Below are 26447 nucleotides of genomic sequence, written 5' to 3' on the forward strand. Positions count from 1 at the left end.
CACCTTAACACTGAACAGCGGACCATGGTTACAACGCAGGAGAGTTTAAGGTGACACTATGGCTCTTGACTCTGTTATACTTTGACTATCGGTGAGCTTGATTATAATTGATAACATATACAGTAAACACGGGGATGTAGAGTCAACATCAGAAGTCCTGTCGCCTCCCTTACCACTCTCTCCGCAAACCTAGAAAATCAGTGTGGTGGACCTGCAGCAAACGGTGTCTGTTGCTGCGGGTTCTGATTATGAAAGTGCTTAGAGAGAGAAGCTGGAAAGGCGGCAGGACTTTCGATGCCTACTGTACAATAATCCAAAATGAAGAAGTCTGTAATTACTAGATAATTTTCAGTCCTTGTGCCGGCGGTGAAGGGAATTGATGTATTTATTTTTGTGAGATGGAAGGGTGTATGCGGAAGAGAAAATTGAATGTCTCCAGATAAACTACTGTAGCTTACGGAAGAATTGTACCCATATTAATAATATTGCTTTCTGGGGAAGTGAGACCCTCGCCAGAGAGTCTCTGAAAAATGAAGGGCATGTACTGTTCCAACAAAACGATTTACGGCTCTGTATTATAAAGCCAAAAAGTAATATGTTTATTGGTTAAGTTTTATTTACGTGACGGATCTAAGTGGTAATTGGTCCATCCCTCTGGGAGATAAATCTACGGATTCACTTACATGAGTAGGTTACATTTTAGTACCAAGGTACACAACAAGTGTCCAATGTAGGATAATAGGTCGGCAAAGTTTTCTGCTTCTGGAACTGTGGGTGGCACACACACACACACACACACACACACACACACACACACACACACACACACACACACACACACACACACACACAGCTAAGTATGTCTTTGAGTTGAGATCTGTGAACCTCTGCCTCAGAAGTCACACGGATTTGTCGAGAGAGAGAGAGAGAGAGAGAGAGAGAGAGAGAGAGAGAGAGAGAGAGAGAGAGAGAGAGAGAATTACATAAATACCTCTGGTCCCCTTTAAGAACTCCTCCAGCTCACACAGAGAGAAAAGAAGAGAGGAGGAGCGAATAGAATTTAATATTAAATTTCTTCTCACCCTTCTAAGACCTCCTCCTCCTCCTCCTCTTCCTCCTGTGCCCATATCGTTTTCCTGCCTCTGTAATGACACACTTGTCTAGCCTTGTCTTATTACCGTTCTTGTCAAGCACTTCAGATTCTAATTAAGGTGTTCTAGTACTCGTTCACCACGCCCCTTCCTCATCTTCACCTCTCCTCTACCTCCATCCTCATTATGGGCTCCTTCTGTATTCCCCTTCACTACTCATTTTACATGGACTCTCTCTCTCTCTCTCTCTCTCTCTCTCTCGTCCGTCCGTCTGTCACTCAGTTTATTTTTTACGTATACAACTTTGCTCCAAATCCACTTCATCCCTACCAGATTCCTAGATGACTAATATGTCTTGCTTCAAACGGACGACTATATTCAGCATAGATGTGGCGTCTCGTGGTCTCTGTAGCCTTTTCACCTAAACTTGGCCCAGATTTTCGTCCTTTTGCAATCTATTTCATGTAGCACAGTGGTTCAAAAAGACGATGCTACAGCTCTGCATGCTGTCCATAGCACGTCTTCCTTACTAGCATTGTATTCTGTTGATCATAAATTGTTGCAGCTCTTCAGTGGAGATGGATTGAAATGGCAGATCAGGTTAGAATAAACAGAGCGTTAACCATTTGGAAGGCAGTGGGTTCCCTGACCAGAAAAAAATTGACGGTAGCCAGAATAACATGCAGCAGCATCTTCGAGTAAGTTAAATTCTGAAGTACTTCTATACCGTATCATCATTTTTCTCTGTATCAAGCACCTGTATTGTGTATCATTATGTCCTTTGTATCAAGCACCTTATATTGTACGGTATTATTTCCTCTATCAAACCCGTATACTGCATCATTTCCTCTGCGTCAAGCACCTTTATTTTGTATCATCATTTCCTCTATCAAACACCTTACTAGCAACCTCATTTCCTCTGTACCGGGCACCGTTATACTATATCACCATTTCCTATGCATCAGACACCTGTACCGTATAATTTCCTCTGTTTCAGGCATCTCCATCATCATTTATTCTGTCTTGTTCTCTGCCTTGGTCCACAACTTCTTAAACTAAAAGTCAAAATTAATCCCTTATATCTCACCGTCCCACACACAAAACTTAGCCTGATATATTTCTTGACTCAGACACCCTCCTTCCTTTTCCTCACGGTTTTCAAATAATTTTTCCCCAATCTTCAGCCACGTCTCCACTTGTCCTTCTTTTCTCCCGCTTTCCTTCCTTCCCTCCACCTCCCTTCTTCTTCCTTTCATCTCTCAAGCTTATTTTTCCATTCCTTCCACTTCTGTCGTCACTTCCTCGGTCTTCCCTCCATGTCTTCCTTTTTCATTACCTTCTCCTCCTGCTCCTGCTCCTGCTCCTGCTCCTGCTCCTCCTCCTGCTCCTGCTCCTGCTCCTGCTCCTCCTCCTGCTCCTGCTCCTGCTCCTCCTTCTCCTGCTCCTGCTCCTCCTTCTCCTGCTCCTGCTCCTCCTCCTCCTCCTGCTCCTCCTCCTCCTACTCCTCCTCCTGCTCCTGCTCCTCCTCCTGCTCCTGCTCCTCCTGCTCCTCCTCCTCCTCCTCCTCCTCCTGCTCCTCCTCCTTGCAACTGCGAATTGGAATCAAATGTCTGAAACCAATGACATAAACCAAGCATGGGAAATATTCACCAAAAAAATTAACAAAGCGGTAAAGTCATCTGTGCCACTACGTTACAAGCGTCCAGGTTGTAATAGTAAACCAAAGTGGTGGTCCAGTGAAATTAAAAGTAACTTAATAGCCAAAAAACAGGCGTAGCATAAATATAAAACTACGCAAAATAATGATGATAAATTACAGTACGAAAATCTACGCCGCATATCAGAAAGACTAATTAAACAAAGCAAAAGAGCACTGGAGATCCACATTGCTAATATATGCAAATCAAATCCTAAAGAATTTTACAGTTACATTAGAAAGAAAAAGGTTATGACTACATCAATAGGTCCTCTAGAAACGAACAGTGGCAAACACACAGAAATTGAGGTCGAAATGGCAAATATTCTTAACGATTACTTTGCGTCTGTTTTTACAGTTGAAAACACCACCAGAAACCTACAGTTACCCACAAACCAAGCAAATAGCACAGTCCGTAGTAACTGTGCTATCCATAATAACGATATCCTTTCAGCCATAAATAGTACGAACATAAACAAAATCCCTGGCCCCGATAAAATATCACCGAGAATTCTCAAAGAAGCAAAAAATGAGTTACTGCTGCCACTTTCTGTCTTATTCAATAAATCGTTAAGTACTGGGAAAGTTCCATGCGAATGGAAACTAGCAAATGTAACACCTATTTTCAAAAAAGGAAATGAGTCGCACCCAGGAAATTACAGACCAATCAGCTTAACATCAATAGTGTGCAAGTTAATGGAAAAAATCATAAGAGATAAAATCGTTAATTATCTAGAAAATAATATAATTAAAGACTCGCAGCATGGATTCAGACATCGTCGTTCATGCTTAACTAACTTACTGGACTTCTTCCATGATGTTTACAAATCATACGATGATCCAAGAGCAATAGATATAATTTACCTCGACTTTCAGAAAGCATTTGACACTGTCCCTCACAAGCGTCTCATGAGCAAAATAGAAGCACATGGAATAAAAGGAAATACGCAGAAATGGTTACAAGACTGGCTTTCAGACCGAAAACAGCGAGTTGTGATAAACGGAAAGGAATCCAAATGGCGTAATGTGATCAGTGGCATTCCCCAAGGCTCAGTAAATTTCCATGTCAGTTTTTCCATGCTGCATGGTGGTTTTTCTCACTTTTTTCTGGAGGGTTTGGTGGTGGGGGGAGCCTTCTTGCTTTACTATCCTTATCCTTCAGCATGTAGAGTTAGATCTTGTAGTCATAGTCTTCTCTAACAAGCAGCCTCGAAAGGACCATAAGGTCTGTTGCTGTTTGCTTTCCTGTGTAATCCTGTGTAATCCTCCTCCTCCTCCTCCTCCTCCTCCTCCTCCTCCTCCTCCTCCTCTTCCAGATATTGGGTTTGGGAACGGTCATAACATCTTGAGTTTTTGTTTTACCAAATTCCCGAGTGGGTAAAGAGACAGTAGCTCATAAGGCGGATCTGAAAGAGATAGATAGATAGATAGATAGAGATAGATAGATAGATAGATAGATAGATAGAGATAGATAGATAGATAGATAGATAGAGATAGAGAGAGAGAGAGAGAGAGAGAGACTTACTCTTTTCTCACCTGTAGTGTGGCTTTGTTGTCATACTCTGTCTCCTGTAAGCTGGCCAAAAATAATTAAATATTTGCATGATTCTCCGCATGTAAGTAGAGGAATTTGGGGAGGGATGTTGAGGTGAGGGTGGGGGTGGATGAAGAGCAAGAGGAAGAGAAGAAGAAGAAAAGGAGAAAGAGGAGAAGAAGAAGAGAATAAGAAGGCCTTTAACTAAAAACAAGAGTATACCAAGGTCATGAAGGGAGACACGTTCTAATTTCCCATACAACATCACGCATCTGTAAAATTTTTAGTTGTTCTGTATTTCTTTTCTAACGACGAACAGGCTGGGTCAAAAGACATTACTCTTACGTTCCCTTGACTGGCCTGGGAATCGAAAGGGTACAAGTCCTCCCCCCCCCCTCCCCAAGAGCTGGTGATAATTTCTGGAGCGATGATGATTATGATGATGATGATGATGTGATAGTGATAATGGTGATGATGATCATGGTGGTGGTGGTGTTAATGATGATAGAGCATACTTGATTCAGTGTGGCTGTTATCTGCACTAATTAAGGTGGGAAGAAGGTTAATTACCTCTAACAACACAGGTGTTCCATACATAACCACCCAAAACTTAATGACATACTCCGATTTAATAATTGGGCCGTTAGATTACGAACATGAGGCCAAACAGATGCTAATGGAAATAACGTAAAAACAGCATCAAGGTGTAATAGGCATAACATACAACTTAAAAAATTCTGTTTACTTTATCTTGGCCTTAAATTGCCGTCCCTCCATATTTTGGCCATATCAGTAGATTAGCACTAGAATATTATGCTAGTCACGAAGAAGTACTACCGTGAGGATGTAGAGCTGAGGATGAAATAAGCTGCAAAAGGACGAAAATCTGGGCCAAGTTAAAGTAAAAGAATTATAGTGCTGCGAAACCTCCTGTGTCACCTACAAGACGACCATCCACCCAGACAGGTAGCCCAGCATGTCATGTGGATTGCGTGGAAGTGAAGGATGTATTTTTTTAATGCGAGGAAGAAGGAACCAAAGGCCAGGAGCATGCAAAATTGTTCCCTCCAAGAAGAAAAAGAAAAAAAAAAGATAACAGCCAAAATCAAGATCCATTCATTTCGAGATGCCTGGACACACTGCGTTTGAAAGACTGGAGATCATAAGCAGTAGGAAAGACAGACAGAGACAGTTTCAGAGGGTACCATAGAAATTCCGGGTGTTACGTACCCTTATGTGTCACATAGATCACGAACCTTTGCCCAGATCGATGGCCGTGTGACGCCTTTTATCCATCTGTACGATCCTACGGCAGACTATCTCGATGCCACGAACCGGAATATATAAATGCCATAACAGACAATATCAGTGTAATATGCATCATAAATCTCTTAGAAACAGGTGCTACGAAGCCTCCTACGTCACCTAGAATACGACCATATGCCCAGACTGGACGCCAAATGAAGCAGAATATCAAGCCGTAATGTACATAATAAATCGTGAAGAAACTGGTACCACGAACTCGATAGTCACCGAGGCCTGTATTCTCGTCGGTTGAGGAAGCTCCCTAACACTGTTTCCGACGCGATTTGTTTTCCTACTCGATTTGTTTTGTTCTTTATATCTGACCGCCCAATTGTTACGTAAATCCTTCCAGCATATCCATTCTCGGTCAAAATAACGTACAATAGGATATTAACTACCGATGTTCAAAAATAAATCGCTGAGGAAGAGGTGTTAGGGAGCTTCCTTAACCGGGGAGAACACGAGCCCTAGGGTTGTATTCTCGCAGGATTATGAGGCTGTTCTAGCTTATCTTCCTGTCACATTAATATTGTTGTGAGTAATGTTAATATAAACATGGTCGATATAAAGTAGATTTAAAGAACAAAGGAAGGTGTTAAAAGTTGTCACGGAATTGGTGTAAGGATGCCAGCCAGGCCTAGGCGCACATGACACCTAAATAACACACACCGGGCAAGTCGTGTGGGTGGCGTGCCAGTGGGAGGTGTGGTGGGGTATCAGGGTAGAATTACAGTGGATTAGCGTGGTCTTAGCTGGTTGCACTACGCTACAGGGGCAATTCCCAGGTTAATGTGCCACGCCCAGACAGCTGAGAGGCCAATAACCCTGTTAAGAGGCGTAGTATTCTCAGCTTTGCCCGTCTCCTCATCCCCACTGTTATTCTTAATTGTGGGAGCCGATTATATTTGACGGTAAATTTGAGTGTCTTGACTGTTGGTATTGCCGTTGTGGGTTTTGCTGCTTTTATGACCATATCAGTTTCCGTACATAATATTTCACGATTTTATTTTCGGGAGTCGATATTAGTTTTCGTACTGACAGTAAAGCAGAATTCTCAGGTACTGTGGGCATTTTCGTTTATGTCCCGATCTGTGTGTTGGCCTTAACTATAGGGTAGGATATGCTACGATTACATTTTACGATACTCTTGGTTGTCTCACTGTCGTTATTGCTTTTCGTAATCATGTCAGCACAGAGGATTATCTGGGTCAGGGTATCGCTCCTCGTTTGAGCGTTTTGTTACCCTTTGACTATATTTTACGGCTCTCTTCATTGCCCTGTTGTTACCTAGCTGTCAGTTTTATATTTTTATACTTTTTTTTTTTTCAGCGGTGGCAATACAAGATTTTCATGGATAGTTTTGTTGATATGGCGGCTTGTTATGCTGCTGTTAATTTTAGAATACTATTTTATTGCATTTTATGATAATTCCTGCTGTCCTAGTAGTGCCTACTTGTCCCTGTTGTTTCCCGTAACCATGGTAACGCTGCGAATTATTTTGGGATTGTGGATTTTGCTGTTTATATGTATCATTTGTGTGTATCACTCTTAATTTTAGGAAGCGATTGTATTCAACAATTATATTTTAAGATTTTCTTGATTACCCTGCTGTTACCTAAATGTCGGTATTCCCTTCCGTTTCCATGGCAGCGTATTTCTCTCTCTCTCTCTCTCACACACACACACACACACACACACACACACACACACACACACACACACACACACACACACACACACACACACACACACAGTGACAGGAAATAGATTTAATTGCCCCTAAAAAATTACCTGTGAGGGTAACTGCTCCTCCTTCCTGCAAATTTCGAAATGGAAAATGAAGTGAACTCGGCCAGGTGTGAAATACGAACATAAAGGTGTGAAGGTTGAGGTGACAAAAATGTGAAAATCAGGAAGGATGTACCACTCAGGCTTGGAGAGAGAGAGAGAGAGAGAGAGAGAGAGAGAGAGAGAGAGAGAGAGAGAGAGAGAGAGAGAGAGTAAAAGTGGAGGTGTGAAAATAGTGTGGCTGTGTTGTGGTAAAAAACACTGGCCTCTGTATTTTCTGTGGTACATCTGTGCATTGTACGTGAAAGAAAAATATGAAGAAACACTTTTAGATTATTTTTTTCCCCAGTGCAGTTTGGTATTGATTATTACCCGTCTCCGCCCCGGAGGGGCTGGGAGACGGGTATTGTTTTCATTTGGTTTGTTTGCGTGTGTGTGTGTGTGTGTGTGTGTGTGTGTGTGTGTGTGTGTGTGTGTGTGTGTGTGTGTTTGTTTGTTTGTTTGTTTGTATGTTTGTCTGTCTGTCTGTTAAGAACTTTACGCGAAAACTACTGATGCGATTTTGACTTAACTTACAGGGGTGATGGGCTGTGCCCTTCTGATCACCTGATCAAATTTTGAGCTAAATTGGGCCAAGGCCCAGGCTGTAGGCCCAAAGAAATGTAAAAAAAAAAAAAAAAATTTTCGCCATAACTCCATTCAAATTCGTCATATCAACATAAAACCAAAGCCTATAGGTGCATCTTTCGAAAATGCATCCTACAGTATAACATGCCTCATTACATCAGGGGCGCCACCCCCTAGTTAGCGGTAAGAAGGCCAGTGTCAGGTGAGTCGGGCCTAAAATTTCAAATGGGCACAAAATCATCAATATTCACCCGATTTACTCCAAATTTGATATGTAACATCTTTTAGTAGATATCCTGATATGTTCATACGTCAGCGCTAAAATGACGGCCGTGGATTGGTTTGCTGTGCCTTGGCACCGCTTCTTGTATTTTAAATGGTAATATTGGCGAAAAAGTTAAACCTCTTCTGGTCAGCGACAGTTTTAATAATATATTCTAGCTAACGACTAGAGATTAACTCCCTCCCTCTCTCTCTCTCTCTCTCTCTCTCTCTCTCTCTCTCTCTCTCTCTCTCTCTCTCACACACACACACACACACACACACACACACAACGCTCCTACTGGCTTGCTTTGGTGAACTATACAAATTCCTCTGCAGTAAACCTTGTGTCGTCTCGCCCAGACCTCCTCTCTGCCCCACCGTGACGAAACTGCATGACAAGTTTGGCCAGCTTGTAGAGTGACCTGCTGGTGGTGTCAGGTGGTGGAAATTTGTAGAGGAAAAGCTGGTGGCACGGTGGAAATGATGGCAGTTAACCAGTTCAGTGCGAGGATATTTTTTGTTATTATTCCTTCCCGACTGTTTTGTTGTTGGTACTGACGGACGATTGAATTTGCTTCCTAAGAGAGAGAGAGAGAGAGAGAGAGAGAGAGAGAGAGAGAGAGAGAGAGAGAGAGAATGTGTTTTCGAATTGGAGGGGTTGGATATAGCCCTCCTTTACCACTTTAGTGCTATGAGATGGCACCTAAAGTCGAATCACACTACTTCCCATCCTCTCCATTCTCCACACACACACGTTTCCCAAGACTCCCATCTCCACCGCTGTAACTCTTGACTTTTCATTTTCCTGTCACCAGCCTCGCGCCCATAGGTTATTGTGGGTACTAATACTCCTTCGTTCAGTTCTAATACAGTTGCCACGTTTAATAGGTGAGGAAAAAATATAGCCTGTCATACTGCCAAAAAATATAAATGTCTGTTTGATTAAATGTATTAAGGTATTTTCACTTGGTCGTTTTCACAATTTCATGTTGCAATATTAGGCTGTTCATAAAAGCCAGAAATATGCTAATTCCATGCCAGTTTATCTAGCTTTATGTTTATTAAATTCAAGGAGGTAGAAAAATATGTTAATGTCCAGTGTCAAACAGAATTTGTGTGTGTGTGTGTGTGTGTGTGTGTGTGTGTGTGTGTGTGTGTGTGTGTGTGTGTTTGTTTGTTTGTTTGTGTGTGTGTGTGTGTGTGTGTGTGTGTGTGTGTGTGTGTGTGTGTGTGTGTGTGTGTGGTGTGCAGTGTGTAGTGTAGCGTAGCATACTGTAGCTCAGCTTAGTGATGTGTATCATAGTGATGCGTAGCATAGTGATGTGTAGCATAGTGATGTGTAGTATAGTGAAGTGTAGTGTTGTGTAGTGTAGTGTTGTGTAGTGTAGTGTAGTGTAGCGCAGTGTAGTGAAGTGTAGTGTTGTGTAGTGTAGTGTAGTGTAGTGTAGTGTAGTAAATGCATCATAATGAGGGGCAGTCTCCCATATTCCCCCACTCATAATAACCGTGGGTAAAACCCTTATTGTATCCCCACCTCATTATAGTAATTTCACATCCTGCGGACAGTACATTGCGTTTGGCTCCTTTGTATTCTGTTTTCAACCCCTTGTGTGTTATTTTCAACGCCTTCTGTGTTATTTTCAGCGCCTTTTGTGTTATTCTCAGCGCCATTCCCTTGTATATTCAGCATTGTTGTTCATTAGTTTCAACAATTCATATACTATTTTCAACGCCCTGGTACAATATTTTCAGCGTTTTTCGTGTATCTTCAACGTCTTATATTATTTTACCTTCGTGTATTACTTTCAGAAATTCGCCATCCTCTTTCCAACGCCTGCACATATCTTCAAACGACAGTAGATTGCAGCTCAAAATCGACAGTGCATTAATTCCCCTCCTTATATCCTGCAGTCAGGGACCTTGATTTTCATTAGACTGCTGCTGGTCGTCTTCCAAGGGAGGGTATGATTTTAGCGGGAAAAGATAGTCGTCTATTTTCCTTTTAATTCTTCTCTCGCTTCAGCCACCCACTAACAGCACTGAACCTGTCTCCTCTTCCACATGCTCAGTCGACATTAATGCCTGATGGTAAGAATTGCGTCCCTCCTCCTCCTCCTCCACCTCCTCCTCCTCCTCCTCCTCCTCCTCCTCCTCCTCCTCCCCCCCTCCTCCTCCTTTCTTAAAATTTTTCTTCCTCAGCATCAGCACTTAAATCAGCCTATTCTCTCTTCCCCAGGCCCAGTCAGCACTGATCTACGACGCGGTGAGGGTGGTTGCTGAGGCGCTGACCAGACTAAAGCACAAGAAAGTGGACGTGTTTGGTGAGTCTCCTGGGCTGGGGGCGCCGCGGATCATCAGCTGCCACAGTAATGACGCTGATCAGAGCGTCTGGGAGCACGGCGAGAAGATCACCAGGCAATTGAGGAAGGTGGGTCCAGGAGTAGGTGTCAGGGTGGGGTATTTGGGTGTCAGGGTGGGGTATTAAAGTGTGAGGGTGGAGTATTAGGCTGTTAGAATGGGGTATTAGGCTGTTAGAGTGGGGTATTAGGGTGTGAGGGTGGAGTATTGGGGTGCCAGGGTGGGGTATTAGGGTGCCAGGGTGGGGTATTAGGGTGCCAGGGTGGGGTATTAGGGTGTGAGGGTGGAGTATTGGGGTGCCAGGGTGGGGTATTTGGGTGCCAGAGTGGAGTATCAGTGTCTAGAATGGTGGTTAGGGTGTCAGGATGTAGAATTAGGGTGTCTGTGGAATAGTATGGTGTTAGGATGGACTTGCAGGAAGGATGTCAGGAGTGAATAACAAAAAATCACCAGGGACTTGAGGAAGGTGGGTGAGGAGTTAGATATGTACTGTAGAGATGTTAGAGTGCTAGAGAAGAAAAATAATTCTCTAGGGTGGAGTATTATGGTGCCCAGAGGCTGTTGTTGTTGTTGTTATTATTGTTCTTGTTGCTTAACCCTGGACCTCCTGACCAACCGTACCCGTCGACCACAGGTAAGCAACCGCCCCTATAAAGTTGTCCTATAGGTTCCGTACACAGCTGATATTGTGTCTGTGTTTTAGTGTGGCATGTGCTGTGCAGTGCTTCATTATGTGTGTTACGTTGTGTGGGTTTAGTGTACAAACGAGGCACATGTCTGTGATTATACCCAACCCAAATCTAAACTGGTATCTGAGGAGGGCTGGGTGATGTCCTGCTCTAAGCCTAGCCAGGGGAACTCGACCAGCTCTGTTTAAGGATACCCCTGGTGGGTGAACGACAGGAGGGGTGGCATGTAGTAGTGTGTTCCGATCGGGGTGTTGTTTTGCTTTGCGCGTGAAGCGGGCAGGTAGGTGTTTCTTCAGTGATAGTGTGGGAATGTCTGTGGAAGATTGTAGGAATAAGTTTCAGGGTGGGATATTAGAGTGTTAAGAAGGATGGATATGGTGTCAGGGTATGCAGCTAGGTTGTCAGTGTGGAATATTTAGGGTGTCAGGGTCCAGAATTGGGTTGTCATTGTGGAAAATTAATGTGTCAGGGTGTAAAATAAAGTTGTCAGTGTGGAATATTAGGGTGTCAAATGTGGAATTCGGTTGTCAGCGTGGAATATAAGGGTGTTTGGATGTAACATTATGTTGTAGTATGGAATATTAGGGTGTCAGGGTGTAGAATTATATGTTGTAGTATGGAATACTAGGGTGTCAGGGTGTAGAATTATGTTGTAGTATGGAATATTAGGGTGTCAGGGTGTGCCTGGGGTAAGGTGTCAAGAACGAATAAAAGACGATGCCAGACAATTGAGGGAGGTGTGTAATGTGTTATGGTGGCACTGTGGACATGTTATGGCGCTAAAGAGGGTAACTGTTGCACTATACCCTTTTTTACCATAACATGCCAGGTTTTCGTCCTGTTGCGGCTTATTTGAATGGCAGAAAAAGATATTGCTGAAGTTCTGCATCCTCTCCACAGCACTGCTTCCTGACTGGCGTCATATTCTAGTGTTAATCTGTTGTTACAGCTCAGCATTCAAGGTGGAGAGATGGCAGTTTTAGGTTAAGTTAGGGTAAAAAGAGTGAAAGTGGAATATTAGTTCATAGCCATAGTTCATTTGCCTTCATGTAGCACAGATTTTCGCGTAGCTCATTGGCAGAAAAGACACGGCTTGATATCCTGCTATTCTGTCTTTGTCTTTAACTCATAAAATAGTTTTGTTAGTTACAAACCTTCCCTGTAACAAATACCCTCGAGAAGACCAGCAAGTGTGCTGCTGTTTGTTTTTCTTTGTAAGTGATTTAGGGGGACAGGGTAAAGAAGTCGGCATCAAAAATTCTGTCGCCTCTTAGTTTTCTCTCCACCTGCTTTAAAAAACAGTGAGATGAACCCACAGTAACTGACACTGATCATTTTATTTGGCCACTGATCAGTGTCATCTGTGTCAATTGCTACGGATTCACTACACAAATTTTCACAGACCGTGGAAAAAAGAAGCAGGAGAAGTGACAGGACTTTTGATGCTGACCGTACCTTAACCTCGAGACGTCAGTTTTCAGTCAAGGAAGGTTTCTCTCACCGAAGGAGTGGCACTGCATCCTGACAGAAGTGTTGTGAGTCCATGGGGAGGCTGTGCGTACAATAATATCCCTGTGTAAGCGAGGGACGGCATTGGTATGGCAGCGGTGGTAGGGTGCTTAGCGGATGAGGTGTGCAGCAGGTTTATGGGAATATGACACAGACAGCGGCAGGGTGAGGTGAGGCATGGGGGTGGTGGTGCACTGTTAAACGCACATTACTGTGTTAACGAGAGAGAGAGAGAGAGAGAGAGAGAGAGAGAGAGAGAGAGAGAGAGAGAGAGAGAGAGAGAGAGAGTCTTACTTTGTCACCTACCCTACAAGGGTTTCTGTTCTCTCACTGAGAGAGAGAGAGAGAGAGAGAGAGAGAGAGAGAGAGAGAGAGAGAGAGAGAGAGAGAGAGAGATAGGTGTCTCACTTTGTCACATACCCTACAAGGGTTTCTATTCTCTCTGTCTCTCTCTAGCCCTTGGAAATACAATTGGAAATCATAAAAATAGCAAGAGCAGTAAAATTAAGAATTTAATAAGAAGCATCACTGGGATTGTAATCACTTGGTATTGTAATTGTTGGTGTGTTTCATGCAGTATTCTTGGTATTGTAATTGTTGGTGTGTTTCATGCATTATTCTTGGTATTGTAATTGTTGGTGAATGAATATATACTGTGCCATATTCAACTGGTCTTAAATGTCGAATATTTTACTCTGTCCTGTAACCTTGACCTTCGACAGATTACTTTAGAAATCTAATTGCTTCATCCTTGCCTAGCTCATATCCTTTCCACCAACTATGACTCAGATTAAGTCAGAACTGTTTGCGTTGACTTTGCCCCGTGAAGCAGACTATCAAACGGAAAATTTGTATACTATGTTATGGCACTTCTTTGAATTTATTATGACGAAGAATAATAATCGTTTTTAGTTCAGTTAATGCCATGTATATTCAGACTGGAGGGTCAGTTTGACTTGTAACTGAGAAGAATCATTGGTACCCCATAGCTAAAATTCATCGAACTTACACGCAGCCACGACTTGGTATGTGATTTGGGAGAGTGGACCAGTACCATTACGTGAAAACAAACCAGAAAATAATTTCGTTACCCGTACTGAGTGTTGTGTGTTTCTTGCATTATCTTGGCATTGTAATTGTTGGTGTGTTTCTTGCATTATCTTGGTATTGTAATTGTTGGTGTGTTTCTTGCATTATCGTGGTATTGTAATTGTTGGTGTGTTTCATGCATTATCTTGGCATTGTAATTGTTGGTGTGTTTCATGCATTATCTTGGTATTGTAATTGTTGGTGTGTTTCTTGCATTATCTTGGTATTGTAATTGTTGGTGTGTTTCATGCAGTATTCTTGGTATTGTAATTGTTGGTGTGTTTCATGCATTATTCTTGGTATTGTAATTGTTGGTGTGTTTCTTGCATTATCTTGGTATTGTAATTGTTGGTGTGTTTCATGCATTATCTTGGTATTGTAATTGTTGGTGTGTTTCATGCATTATTCTTGGTATTGTAATTGTTGGTGTGTTTCTTGCATTATCTTGGCATTGTAATTGTTGGTGTGTTTCATGCATTATCTTGGTATTGTAATTGTTGGTGTGTTTCATGCATTATCTTGGTATTGTAATTGTTGGTGTGTTTCATGCATTATCTTGGTATTGTTGATGTTTGCTTCTTGCGTTATATTGGTACTGTTGATGTGTGCTTCTTGCGTTATCTTGGTACTATTGTTAAGTGTTTCTTGCATTATCTTGGTATTGTTGGTGTGTTTCTTGCATTATCTTGGTATTGTTGGTGTGTTTCTTGCATTATCTTGGTATTGTTGGTGTGTTTCTTGCATTATCTTGGTATTGTTGGTGTGTTTCCTGCATTATTTTGGTACTGTTGTTTTTGTTTCTTGCATTATCTTGGTATTATTATTGTGTGTTTCTTGCATTGTCTTGGTATTGTTGTTGGTGTGTTTCTTGCATTATCTTGGTATTGTTGTTGTGTTTCTTGCATTATCTTGGTATTGTTGTTGTGTTTCTTGCATTATCTTGGTATTGTTGGTGTGTTTCTTGCATTATCTTGGTATTGTTTGGTTGTTTCTTGCATTATCTTGGTATTGTTGGTGTGTTTCTTGCATTATCTTGGTATTGTTGGTGTGTTTCTTGCATTATCTTGGTATTGTTGTTGCAGGTTGAGATGGAGGGACTGACAGGCAACATCAGCTTCACGGACGAGGGTAAGAGGAAGCTGTACTCACTGGACGTGGTGGAAATGACACTCAACAGCGAGACGGTCAAAGTGAGTGTGCAATTTATCGTATATAGTGCATTATCATTATTTTTTATCTTTCTCGTCGTTCATTTCGTAATTTTTGCTCTCTTTCGTTGGAGATCTTAAACACCGAGATCGTCAAAGAGGGTGTAGTGAGTGTTTGATTTCTCTCTCTCTCTCTCTCTCTCTCTCTCTCTCTCTCTCTCTCTTTCTCTCTCTCTCGACCTACAACAGGGAACCGTCAAAGTGAGTATTAGCATTTTCAGTCCAATACCGTGCGTTTTAGATTTCTCGTTCTTACTCCAAACGATTTTTATCAGCGTGGAGTGAGAGATAACGGGAATTATAACCAGCGTCTCCAGTTCCCAAATCTCCGTTCTGTATACCATTGATGCATTCCGTGCTGAGTTTGATTTTCCCAGGATGTGCATTCTTCCAGTGTTTCTTATTTTCTACTCTGACTTAACTTATCCTAACCAAACCAAACCCAACAGATTACCTGACTGACTAACAAACCTACTTGATAGACAGAAAACAAACCTAACCAAACTGGCTGACAAACTAACCTAACCTGACACTAAGAAAACAAACCAGACCAAATCAAGAATTTCCTAGATACGGTAAGGAAGCGTGTAAAATTAGTTCATAGAATGGAAAAAAAAGTCCAAAAAGTCTCGCATAAGTTTAATAGAAACGCCTAGACGTAACAGGAATAAAAAATACGTCATCATAGTGAATGGGTGGTGTTGGAGAAGGATGCCTTCATGGGTGGCAATGTCATAAAGACTAAATGTCATAAAAGACTTTGTATTTACTTGTAGAGAAGTTATATACATTATGAGACTTGTGGACGAGCGGTTTTTATATCTTGGAGTAGCTTCCCATTTGTCATGTAGTGACAGGAGAGGTAAAGAATAGTATGGGACTATTTTTATTTGTCTTGGAAATATTAACAAGTCTCTGTCTCGCTCTCGCTCCCTCTCTCTCTCTGTCTCTCTCTCTCTCTCTGTCTCAAGTTGCAAAGCCCTTCTCCCCATTACCTGCCTGTTCTAAGGCTTGTCTCCTTCTGCTCCTGCCTGTTCTGTGGCTAACCTCCCTCTGAGCTCTCTTTCCTAAATTCTGGTGTAGCAGGGGTGTGTCACGTGTGTTCCTCGTGGATGGAAAGTTCTAGCAGCCTGTGCATGAGTATGTGTGTATGTGTGTGTATGGTCACTAGGCGCTGTCGTGTGCCTAATAAGCATTCCTCGAGTTAAGAGTGTGTAAGCATGTTTAGCACTGCTCGATTCTCGCAGACACAATACCCTCTCATCATCTGACTCCCTGCTTCTATCTGTCTCTCTATCTATCTATTTATCTATCTATCTATTATGAATTGTAATTATAATATGGAGTCTCGATATATGCTCGGTCACGCGAAAATGGCGTACCATCGACAGTTAATAGTCCTAACATAATAATACATATTATATATATATTATAATGAACTTATAAGCTAATTAAGTGAAATTCATAATATTGTAAAAGTAACATAATTGTATGAATATTGTATACATATATTATTCCTAGTAAATAGTGATTATTCAGTAATATTACATTTTAAACAAGTTGTATACATATTTGAATAAATGCAATGGTTGTTGTATAACACTTTGTAAGACGTGCAAGTACAACAGACGTACGCATATAATTGTGCAGTGGTAATACTGCTACGTTATACATTACATAGAGTTATCACTTTAGTAATGTCTAATATTTCACCTAACTTGTATGATGATACTGGTAATACAGAATTGTGCTATAATTGTATGACTTATAATATTGTACTAACATTGTGGTACTACATAATTGTAACATTTTATGAATTGTTACAAAATATTGTGTTAATGCATAATTGTGTTGGCCTTATAATTGTAGTTACATTTGTTAATGCAACTCTTACATAAGTGTCTTGGCCTTATAATTGTAGTTAAAGTTACATAAAAGTTACATCTTGTTAATGCAACTGTTAATTGGCAAAGCGTAACATAATGCAATCGTTTGTCGTTACATAATTGTTACATATTGTTTGTAGTTACATAATTGTAGTTAAAGTTACATAAAAGTTACATCTTGTTAATGCAACTGTCATAGAAATGGTACATATTGTTTGTAGTATTGTTTGTAGTTACATAATTGTAGTTAAAGTTACATAAAAGTTACATCTTGTTAATGCAACTGTTACATAATTGGCAAAGTGTAACAATGCAATCGTTTGTCGTTACATAATTGTTTCATATCGTTTGTAGTTTATGTGGTTTTTTGGCATTTGTAGTAACACTTACACTTATTTTCATTTGTTTGTTATGTAATCTTACTCTATTTCTCTCTTTTCTTTCTTACTTTTTCTTTCTTTCTTTCTTTCTTTTTTGTATGTATTGATTTTCTATAGTTTGTTTTTCTTCGCTTGTGTACTCTTTTCCCATGTTGTTCATGGTTGCATAAATACTGGCTAATTTCCTTGGGATACTTTTTTAAAGTTTAGTTTATATTGCACAGATATTACTGAAAATGATATTATATAGTCCCATATTTTGTTATTTTATATAAAAAATATATACACTATATACAGTATTAACTATATACACTGACTTGTTGTTCACCTGTACCTATCGTGAGTAATATGTGTGTCAGCACTGTGTGGAAATCATTGTCTTCACGATTGTGTTGAAGATGTTCACTCTTGCTAACGTCATTTGTGTTGGCCATTTTTTTTTTTTTTTTTTTAGTTCACCTTGTAACTTAATTTATATGTTTCCACTAGGTAGCTTTAATTAATAAATGTTTAATGGAGTTCTTTTAATTGCTCACTGAGTAACTGTGATGGTATATTTTCTTTATTACTTTGTAGATGTAATAATGTATAGTTGTATATATGAAACACGTATTTTATGTAGGTATAAATGGTAACACTCGTTGGTAGTAAATAAATGTTATAATAAGTGAATGAATATATACTGTGTAGAATATTTATTGTTGGTGATTATGTAGTGTTTGAGTTATGCAGATAACTGAAGTATGTGTATTTAAGCTGTAACTATACAACACGTTTTATATGTTTGTGCAGAAGCTTATTGTCTATCATTGTGTATTGTATAAATGAAGTAACTATGTAACTCACTAATTTTTACCGTGGTGGGAATGGTGTGAGTGGTGTTGCACGTGGTGATAGTGTTGTTCTTCACGGGTTGATTGGCGTGTTGTCGTCTCAGCACATGGTGACGTCGGCTTCCCACACTGGTAGCTGTGGTGAATACTGAGTAGCGATGCTTAAGCTGGGTGAAGAAAGGTAAGTAAGTCACGTTATAAATGTGGCTCTGGTGTTTTGCTGCGTGTCTTGACCTCTGCGTCAGGCGGGAGAGAGTGGTGTGCTTGTTGCTTCGGTCTTTCCTCTTCTTTACTTGCTTTGTTTTATATTCTTCTTGTTGGTGCTTGAAGTTACGTGAAGATCATAGAGTTGTTTTGTAGACTTGTAGACTATTTGCATTGTAGGCTGTATTTTGTAGGGATTCACTGTAGAACTGAAGCTAATCTTGTAGAGTCTCGCCTGCTTTTGTGGAAATTTGCTTTTAATTCGGAGACGATGTCCGTAGATTCGCTGGTTCGTTGTAGAAGTTGCATGATCGTATCAATGTTTTGTTAAACTACTTGCAAGGCGTCCTGTGACCTCTTTCACCTCTGCATCAGCATGATGATCGGGGAGGCGGAGGGGGCTGGTCGGGTAAGTTGCCTGGCAATACAAACGTCCCTCAGCAACTTCCCCCGAAAGGAGGAGGATAGACGGTCGGAGAAGGGCGATTGCAGTCAGCAGTCCACCAGATTCACGTTACAGTTGAACCTGGATCTTGGTCTTTACCTGCTGCTAAGGAAGACGTTCATTATCTTAATTTGATCTTAATATTATCTCCTTTTTCATCTCTGTTAGGCTAGTTCACCACCACTTTGTGCCTCGTTATCTCTCATGTATCCTTTATAACTCTTCGAGTGTATAAATGACAGACGACCCCGTACTTATCATATACAGTATATGCTCGTGTGTGTCTAAATATATATACTGTCTATATATCATCATCAGCAGCAGCAGCAGCAGCCGTTTGAATATCCACTGCAGGACCGGCCTATCCCAACCGAAGTGTGGACGATACAGCCAGTATCTCTACCATGTGGCTTAGGCTGTCTGGTGGAGATTGTGCGTAGGGTGAGAAGTGCTTGTAAGTGTAATTGTAGTGTTGGAGTGGCTTTGGATGTGTGTGTAGTCTGTGAACCAAGTGTAATCGGCCCGCGCAGGCCGACTGGGTGCAAGCATACTTTTATAGTATGCGACACTGGTTCAACCACAGTACACCTTATGTCCGCCAAGCATTACGTGACCAGGAGAACGCTCCCCAAGTTTTTTACCCTGGCGGGGCGCGAACCCTCCCTCTCCAGTGTTATATATATATATATATATATATATATATATATATATATATATATATATATATATATATATAAAATCATCATCGGCCGTTTGAGTGTCCACTGCAAGACCGGCCTATCCCGACCGAAGTGGGGATGATACAGCCTATGTGTCTCTACCAAGTGGCTTAGGCTGTCAGGTAGAGATTGTATGTAGGGTGAGAAGTCGATGTGTGTGTAGTCTGTGAACCTAGTGTAATCGGCCCGAGCAAGCCGACTGGGTGCAAGCATACTTTATAGTACGCGACACTGGTTCAACTAGCACCCCTTATGTCCGCCAAAGCAGTACGTGGCCGAGAGAAGGCTCCCAAAGTTTATTACCCTGGCGGGGCGCGAACCCTTGCTCTTCCATGAACGAAAATGCTCACTCTACCACTGTACCACAGAGGCTCATATATTCATATATATATATATATATATATATATATATATATACAGAGAGAGAGAGAGAGAGAGAGATGTTAACTAGCTTGAAAATAAATTAAGACATCAACATGGTTATTGGTTAACATTTTTTAGTATAAGATGTGATAACCTTTCTCTAGGGAAGTCTACAATTTCCTCCTCTCGTGACAAGTGCAGGCATAGTCAGTGATCCTCATACGTGTCTGGAATTCCAAACTGATGAATAAATAGTAACCATGTGACCGTCAGAAAACAGAGGTTTGCCCACACCTTCAGGCTGTCAGTCATAATAATTCGACTGTGAGCCATTCAACATTTTGTCTGCGAATTACCAACTTTAATGTGTACGTGTGTAAGTTGCCGTATAGGTGTGTGTGTGTGTGTGTGTGTGTGTGTGTGTGTGTGTGTGTGTGTGTGTGTGTGAGAGAGAGAGAGAGAGAGAGAGAGAGAGAGAGAGAGAGAGAGAGAGAGATGCTTTGAAGTGGTCATGGGGGAATATATAAAGCGAATATCATGAGGGACGGGGGGAAGGAGAGGATCAGGTGAGACATATATAGGGACACAGGAAGTGGGGATTGTTGGTGGGAGGAAGAGAGGGGAGGAGGGTGATAACGAGGTAAAAGGGAGAAGAGATGAGAGGAAAGGAAAGGGGAGAGAAGAGGGAGGGGAGAGGGGGTATAGAAGAGGGAAGGCAGAGAGAGAGAGAGAGAGAGGGGGGGTTGAGGGGAGATGCGAACTGAAAAGATGGTAAAGAGGAAAAAGAAGGAAGAATATCAGAGACGACTGTGATATTGGCTCATGAGGTGTCGAGATTGCTGGAGAGAGAGAGAGAGTGAAGAGAAAAGGGAAAAACGGGTTAAGGAGAGTAGAATAAGACAATGGACACATCTGATAGCCGCATCCACCCTAACTCTATCCACCTCAGCACATAACAGAAGGTGTCGTTTGTTTTTAGACGCCCCTTTGACATAACCCAAATGAACACCCCACGCATCTTAAACACAAGCCAGACACACTAGAATCACACCAGACTCACCTCCAACACTCCCCGCCCCTCATCATAAACCCTCATAAGTGACGCTCATAAAACTGTTGTTTCATCTAGCCGGGTTTCGTAATTCAAAACATTGGGTGACAGTGGGTGAGTAGCAGCTAGGGACACGCACTAAATTTTGCCGCCCCTGTGGGTTCAGCAAAAGGAGGAGGAGGAGGAGGAGGAGGCAAGGGGGACGAGGAAGTCCAAAGGGAAAGGAAAGATACAAACATTAATTGAAAGGTTAGAAGAAGAAGGTAGGTAAGGGGGAGAAGGGAAAGATGAGAAGAAATGAATGGTAACGAGGAGGAGTAGGAAGAGGAAGACAAAGGAGAAGAGGAGAAACTAGAATGAGAGAAAGGAGGGAAAAGAAAAGGGGACGAAAATCTAAGGAGGAAAGGAGAGGAAGAGGGGGGTTGAGAGAGACAGATGAGATTGATGGCCCGAGGCTGTGGTGTACGTATATGGGGAAACAAGAGTAGGAGAAGAAATGAGTCACAAGAAAGAAGAAAGAGGAGGAATAAGAAAGAAGGGATCACAAGAAGGAAGAGTAAAAGGAGAAATATGAAAGACCGACTAACTAGAAGAAAGAGGAGAAACAAGAAGGGAGAAACGAGAAGGGGTAGATGAAAGAAGAAAGGAGGAAGAAAAAGTATGGGAAACGAAGATGAAAGGAAGAGCAAAAAGAAGAGGAAGAAGAACAGAAAAGAACACAGAAGAATGAAATGGCTACAAGCGTGTTGTCTATACGGTGGTGTATATACAAAAACAAGAAAGAACAAGAGGAGGTGAAGATGAAAGACAAAACGCAAGAGAGAAACGAAAGGGAAAAGGGAGAAAAAGAAATGAATGAGAGAAGATAAATGAAAACAACGGAATGAACGGGGAGGAGAGAAGAATGTAAGAGATATGAAAGGGGACTGAAACAAGGAGCAGGAGAAGACGGGAGACAGGCGAGGAGAGGAAGAGGAGACCCACGAAACTGAGGAATAAAAAGTAGGTTATAGGAATAGAAGCGAAAGAAAAAAAGATACAAAGGAAGGAAGACTAGAGGAGAACTAGGGCTCAGATGAAGAGAAAAAATTGTGTTGGCTTCTGGGTATGGTGTGTGTACAGAGGGAAGGGGTACAGGAGGAGAAAGACACGGAAGAGGAAGAAAAAGAAGAATGCAAAAGAAAGAGAGGAGGGTCAGATGGGAGACAGAAGAAGAAAAAATAACGCCAGTCAAGGAGGAGATGAAGAAATAGGAGAAACGAGAAGATAAGGAAGACGAAAGGATTAGATGGCTCCTAGAAGGGAAAAAGGAGAGAAGGATATAGGAGAGAAGAGAAGGCAGGAAAGAAGAGAGAAGATGGGAGATGTGAGAGAAAAAAGTAGGGAGGCAGGCGAAATAGTACGAATAATAATAAGAAAAGGTGAGGTGGATCCAGACTGTGGTGTGTATGCATGAGGGGCCAAGAGCAGAAGAAAAAATGGGAAAAAAAGATATGGGAATAAAGAACAGAAGCAAGGAAGATGAGGGGAAAAGAAGAGCATAGGACAAAAGAAAGGAAAAACAAAGATGATGAGGAAACGAAGAAGGTAGACAAGAAACAAATGGAACATAAGGGAGGTGCACAACATTGGGTGCAGAGAAATTGCATTATTTATTTGCATGTATTTCTAAGAAAAATGAGTTATTAGAAGTTAAAATGTGAAGCCTCGTGATATATTCGTTGTTGGGTAGAATTACACAAGCGTTTTGAATGTTTGAGGTATAGAAGATGCTTGCCCTGCAAGAGACGTGTTGGCGCCGTCGCAGGAACACAAAAGTGGCCAAAGCACACATCAGAGGACATCGTTACCTCTCTCTCTCTCTCTCTCTCTCTCTCTCTCTCTCTCTCTCTCTCTCTCTCTCTCTCTCTCTCATACAAACGTACCCTAACTACTAAATCTAAATCCAGGCCATAACACGGTGCACTTTGCCACCCACATTTCACCAAACCACACCGTTGCAGGAGCACAAAAATGGCCAAAGCATCCCCACAGAGGGTATTAGTCAGGACTAAGATCGGAATGGCAGCTACTGGACTCCCTTGAGGTTGTGTGTGTACAGTTTCCTTTCAAAATGTTTATCAGGGAAGTTTTTTTTTTTTTTACATACATACATACATACTACTTATACATATATACATCGTGACCGACAGTAGTACAGGTAACGCGAAATATTGTAATTATGGCTATAATGCCTGACAAATTGGTTCCTTAAAGCATCATTTAGAGGTGAGGGTCATTATTTTCTCAGACCCTGAAGTGGGCGAAACATTAATGCCTAAGGAAATCAAGGATCTTATCATTTAGTGGGTTTTTGCGTAACCCATGGCAACTGTTGGTGCGATGGATGCGGATATCCTGAGATTTCGTAGAAGGAAAAAAAGCATATCGTGAAAGATTATGACTGAAAAAAAGGAGGGGAAGGCAGAACGAACTACCAATGATTACTTGCAGGAAAAAATGTGGAGTGTGAAAGAACTGGGAAGTAAAACACACAGTAGGAAAAATTATGGAACGAAAAAAAGTGGAAGATGGTTATAAAGTGCTGTGCTTGCATTAGTAAAGGGGAAAAATGTGTAATACGGGTTAACGGCCGTAGGAAAAAATATGTGCGTAGTAAAAAAATCTTGCATCCGGGAAAAGGACGAAAGACTCTTGGATAAGAGATGCATAAAGTGAAAGATTGAAGAAAACGATGGGTGGTAGATAAAAAATACGCAAAGTGAAATTTAAAAGAAACCACGAGGGAGGAAAGTTGAAGAATTCCGCAGGAAACAAGTTGAAAAAATATCCAAACGTAAAAGCTCTCTCATGGGGGGCAAGAGGAGTACAAAAGATCTTTGTGGAAAATTCCTTGTACGGGAGACCATCGTAGGAGTAAAAATAGGAAGAACAGACGAGGATAGTGGGGGGAAAATAGGAAGGACGAAAAATACGTGGATGAGGATCACCTAGCAGTGAGAGAGGGTAGAAAGTACATCATGATAAGGCATTTCAGTAGCTAACGTGGAAGGGATGCGGGGAAAATTGTACAAAGTGATATATGGAGCTGTGTTGCACGTAAGAGGACTGTTGGGACCTTGGGAACGGATTTTCAAGAGATCTGAGAGAGAGAGAGAGAGAATTTGGGGATTATTTCTACGTAACCCGTATTCTTTTTCCCTGACTAAATGGATGTCTTAACTAAAGTTTCACACCAAACGAAGACATGATGTTGGTGGTTCGCAGCTTTATTTTTATTTTATTTATTTAGTTATTTAGTTATTTTATACACGAGTAACAGTGGCATATCAAAATTTTCCTTATGAACACACGATCAAAAAACTACCTTTACAACCATCCGTCAACATTATGAAACCGTGAACGAAAAATATGAAAATATCCTCCATTAACTACTCATAGTTGTACATGCCCAGTAATTTAATTATGACATGAAGGAAGAATATGTAACGTGAAATAAGCTGTCCGTTCAAAAATATTGCCTAAAGAAAAATCGCGATAAGCAACAACGCTCAATGTGAAACCATCGGTCACCCGTATAAAGATAGTTTTCGAAGCTCCGAACAACCTCCATAACACTGAACGGTAGGGCTTGGTGGATGTGTAACTCAGCCAGCGGTAGAATCAGAGAGTCAGCAAAATGGATGGATAATGAGTGAAGCCATGAGCAAAAATTCTGCCGCATTTCTTCACCAGCTGTGGCAATGGAAGGCGTTATGTGAAATATTTATTTAATGTGATAGCAATATGGAACACAACACAAGAACATGAGAAAAGAGAGTACCGTCTGTCATCTGGGGAGGAGGGAGAAGTATCTAAGGCAGGACACAAAGCTGGCAGAGGATTGTCGTCGTAGTCTTAATGATGCTTGCACCTGCTGAGAAATATGACTCCACGAAGAACGCCAGTATGAAAACATTACAGAGAATATATTTAGTAGGGAAAGATTGAAAAAAAAGGTAAAACTTTTAGTATGAAAAAAATTATACTGAGAATATTAGTATATATATAAGACTAAAAAAAAAAGGATAGCACCAGTTATGAATAAACTATACTGAGGATGTGATTATTATGAAAAGATTTTAAAAACGTAAAACGCCTAGTACAAGTGAATTACAATGATGATATTGAGTACTGTGAATAAAACTGAGGAAAAAAAAAAACTGAAACTCCTAATATTAATAACTTATATTGAGAATGAGTTGTTCGATAAGATAGAAGATAGGTAAAACTCCTAGTATGAAAAAATTACACTGAGATAGAGTAGAGTGGTGCAAATTAATGAAATGGAAAGTATGAAATGTTGAAAGAAAATGGTAAGGTCGAAATTTATCCACGAAAAATGCTAAATACGAGAAAGAAAAATGAAAATATTGCTGGCTGGAGACGGAAAGTGAAAAATCAATCGCACTTTTTTGCGAAAAGACAGATTAAAAATATCTGTAACAGTACTAGTAATGAAATATATCATTGTAAAGAAATGTGGTAGATGCAGGGTTGCACTATCCGCTCAATGTAGTACTGCCTTTAGCTGACCCTACACTGGATGACAAGCCACATGGTTTCCTGTACACTAGGAAACCATTTACTACGCTGAATGGTAATTATATAAAGAAATAGCTAGTGGTCTAGTGGGTTAAGACTCTCCAACCGGTTGTGGCCTGTGAGGGTTTACATCCGAGGGCTGGTATGGTAAGGTAAAGGGGCATGTGGTGTGAGGCGCTTAGCCACGGTACTCATCTCTGTAACTTAGGCCGTTTAGCCTGTGATAGGTTTATTGCTCACATAATGCCAGTCAGAGGTTGACGGGTTACTCGCCTGTAATAACCTATCTCCGGGCCCCTACACTCCTGTTGTATCAATGAAAGAGTGGATGATGGATGAATGCTAGGATGAAAAGACTGCAACTGAAAACGTGTGAAACATTGCTCGTTAAATGAGAAGTTGGAGTCAAGCAGAATTGGTGTGTACAGATAAGAAAACTGCTTATCACAGAGAGACTTACTGTAAACACATTGAGTTCCAAGTGTATTTTAAAAAATGCATGATTTACAGAAATTAACAATGGGAAATATTGGCTGTTGAAGGCGGTAGAGACAGACCAGAAGCACAAGTTTGCGGAAGGCGGTATAAACAGTGCAGTAGGTATAAAAAGGCTAGGTACGAATTATAACCTCACACAAGAAAAAAAAAAGATTTGGGATGAAAAAATTGCAGAAGAAATATTGCTCGCTGGAGACAGAGGTGTAATAAAAAAAAAAAATTAGAGACAAAAATGCAAGGCTCGAAGTACATCTACAAAAATGCCTGGTTTGAAAAGATTACAGGGGAAAATATTGCTCGTTGGTGAGGTTGAGGGGGAACATCAG

The 26447-nt window shown here is 41.1% G+C and overlaps 1 pseudogene; it reads left to right on the forward strand.

Moving 5' to 3' along the window:
- The window catches only part of LOC145395838 (glutamate receptor 1-like), a 378247-nt pseudogene that overhangs the window by 278260 nt on the left and 73540 nt on the right, over positions 1-26447 (forward strand).

The sequence above is a fragment of the Coenobita brevimanus genome, chromosome 1 (assembly GCF_032717465.1).
Source record: "Coenobita brevimanus isolate Jiangsu-jjx chromosome 1, ASM3271746v2, whole genome shotgun sequence".
NCBI lineage: Eukaryota > Metazoa > Arthropoda > Malacostraca > Decapoda > Coenobitidae > Coenobita > Coenobita brevimanus.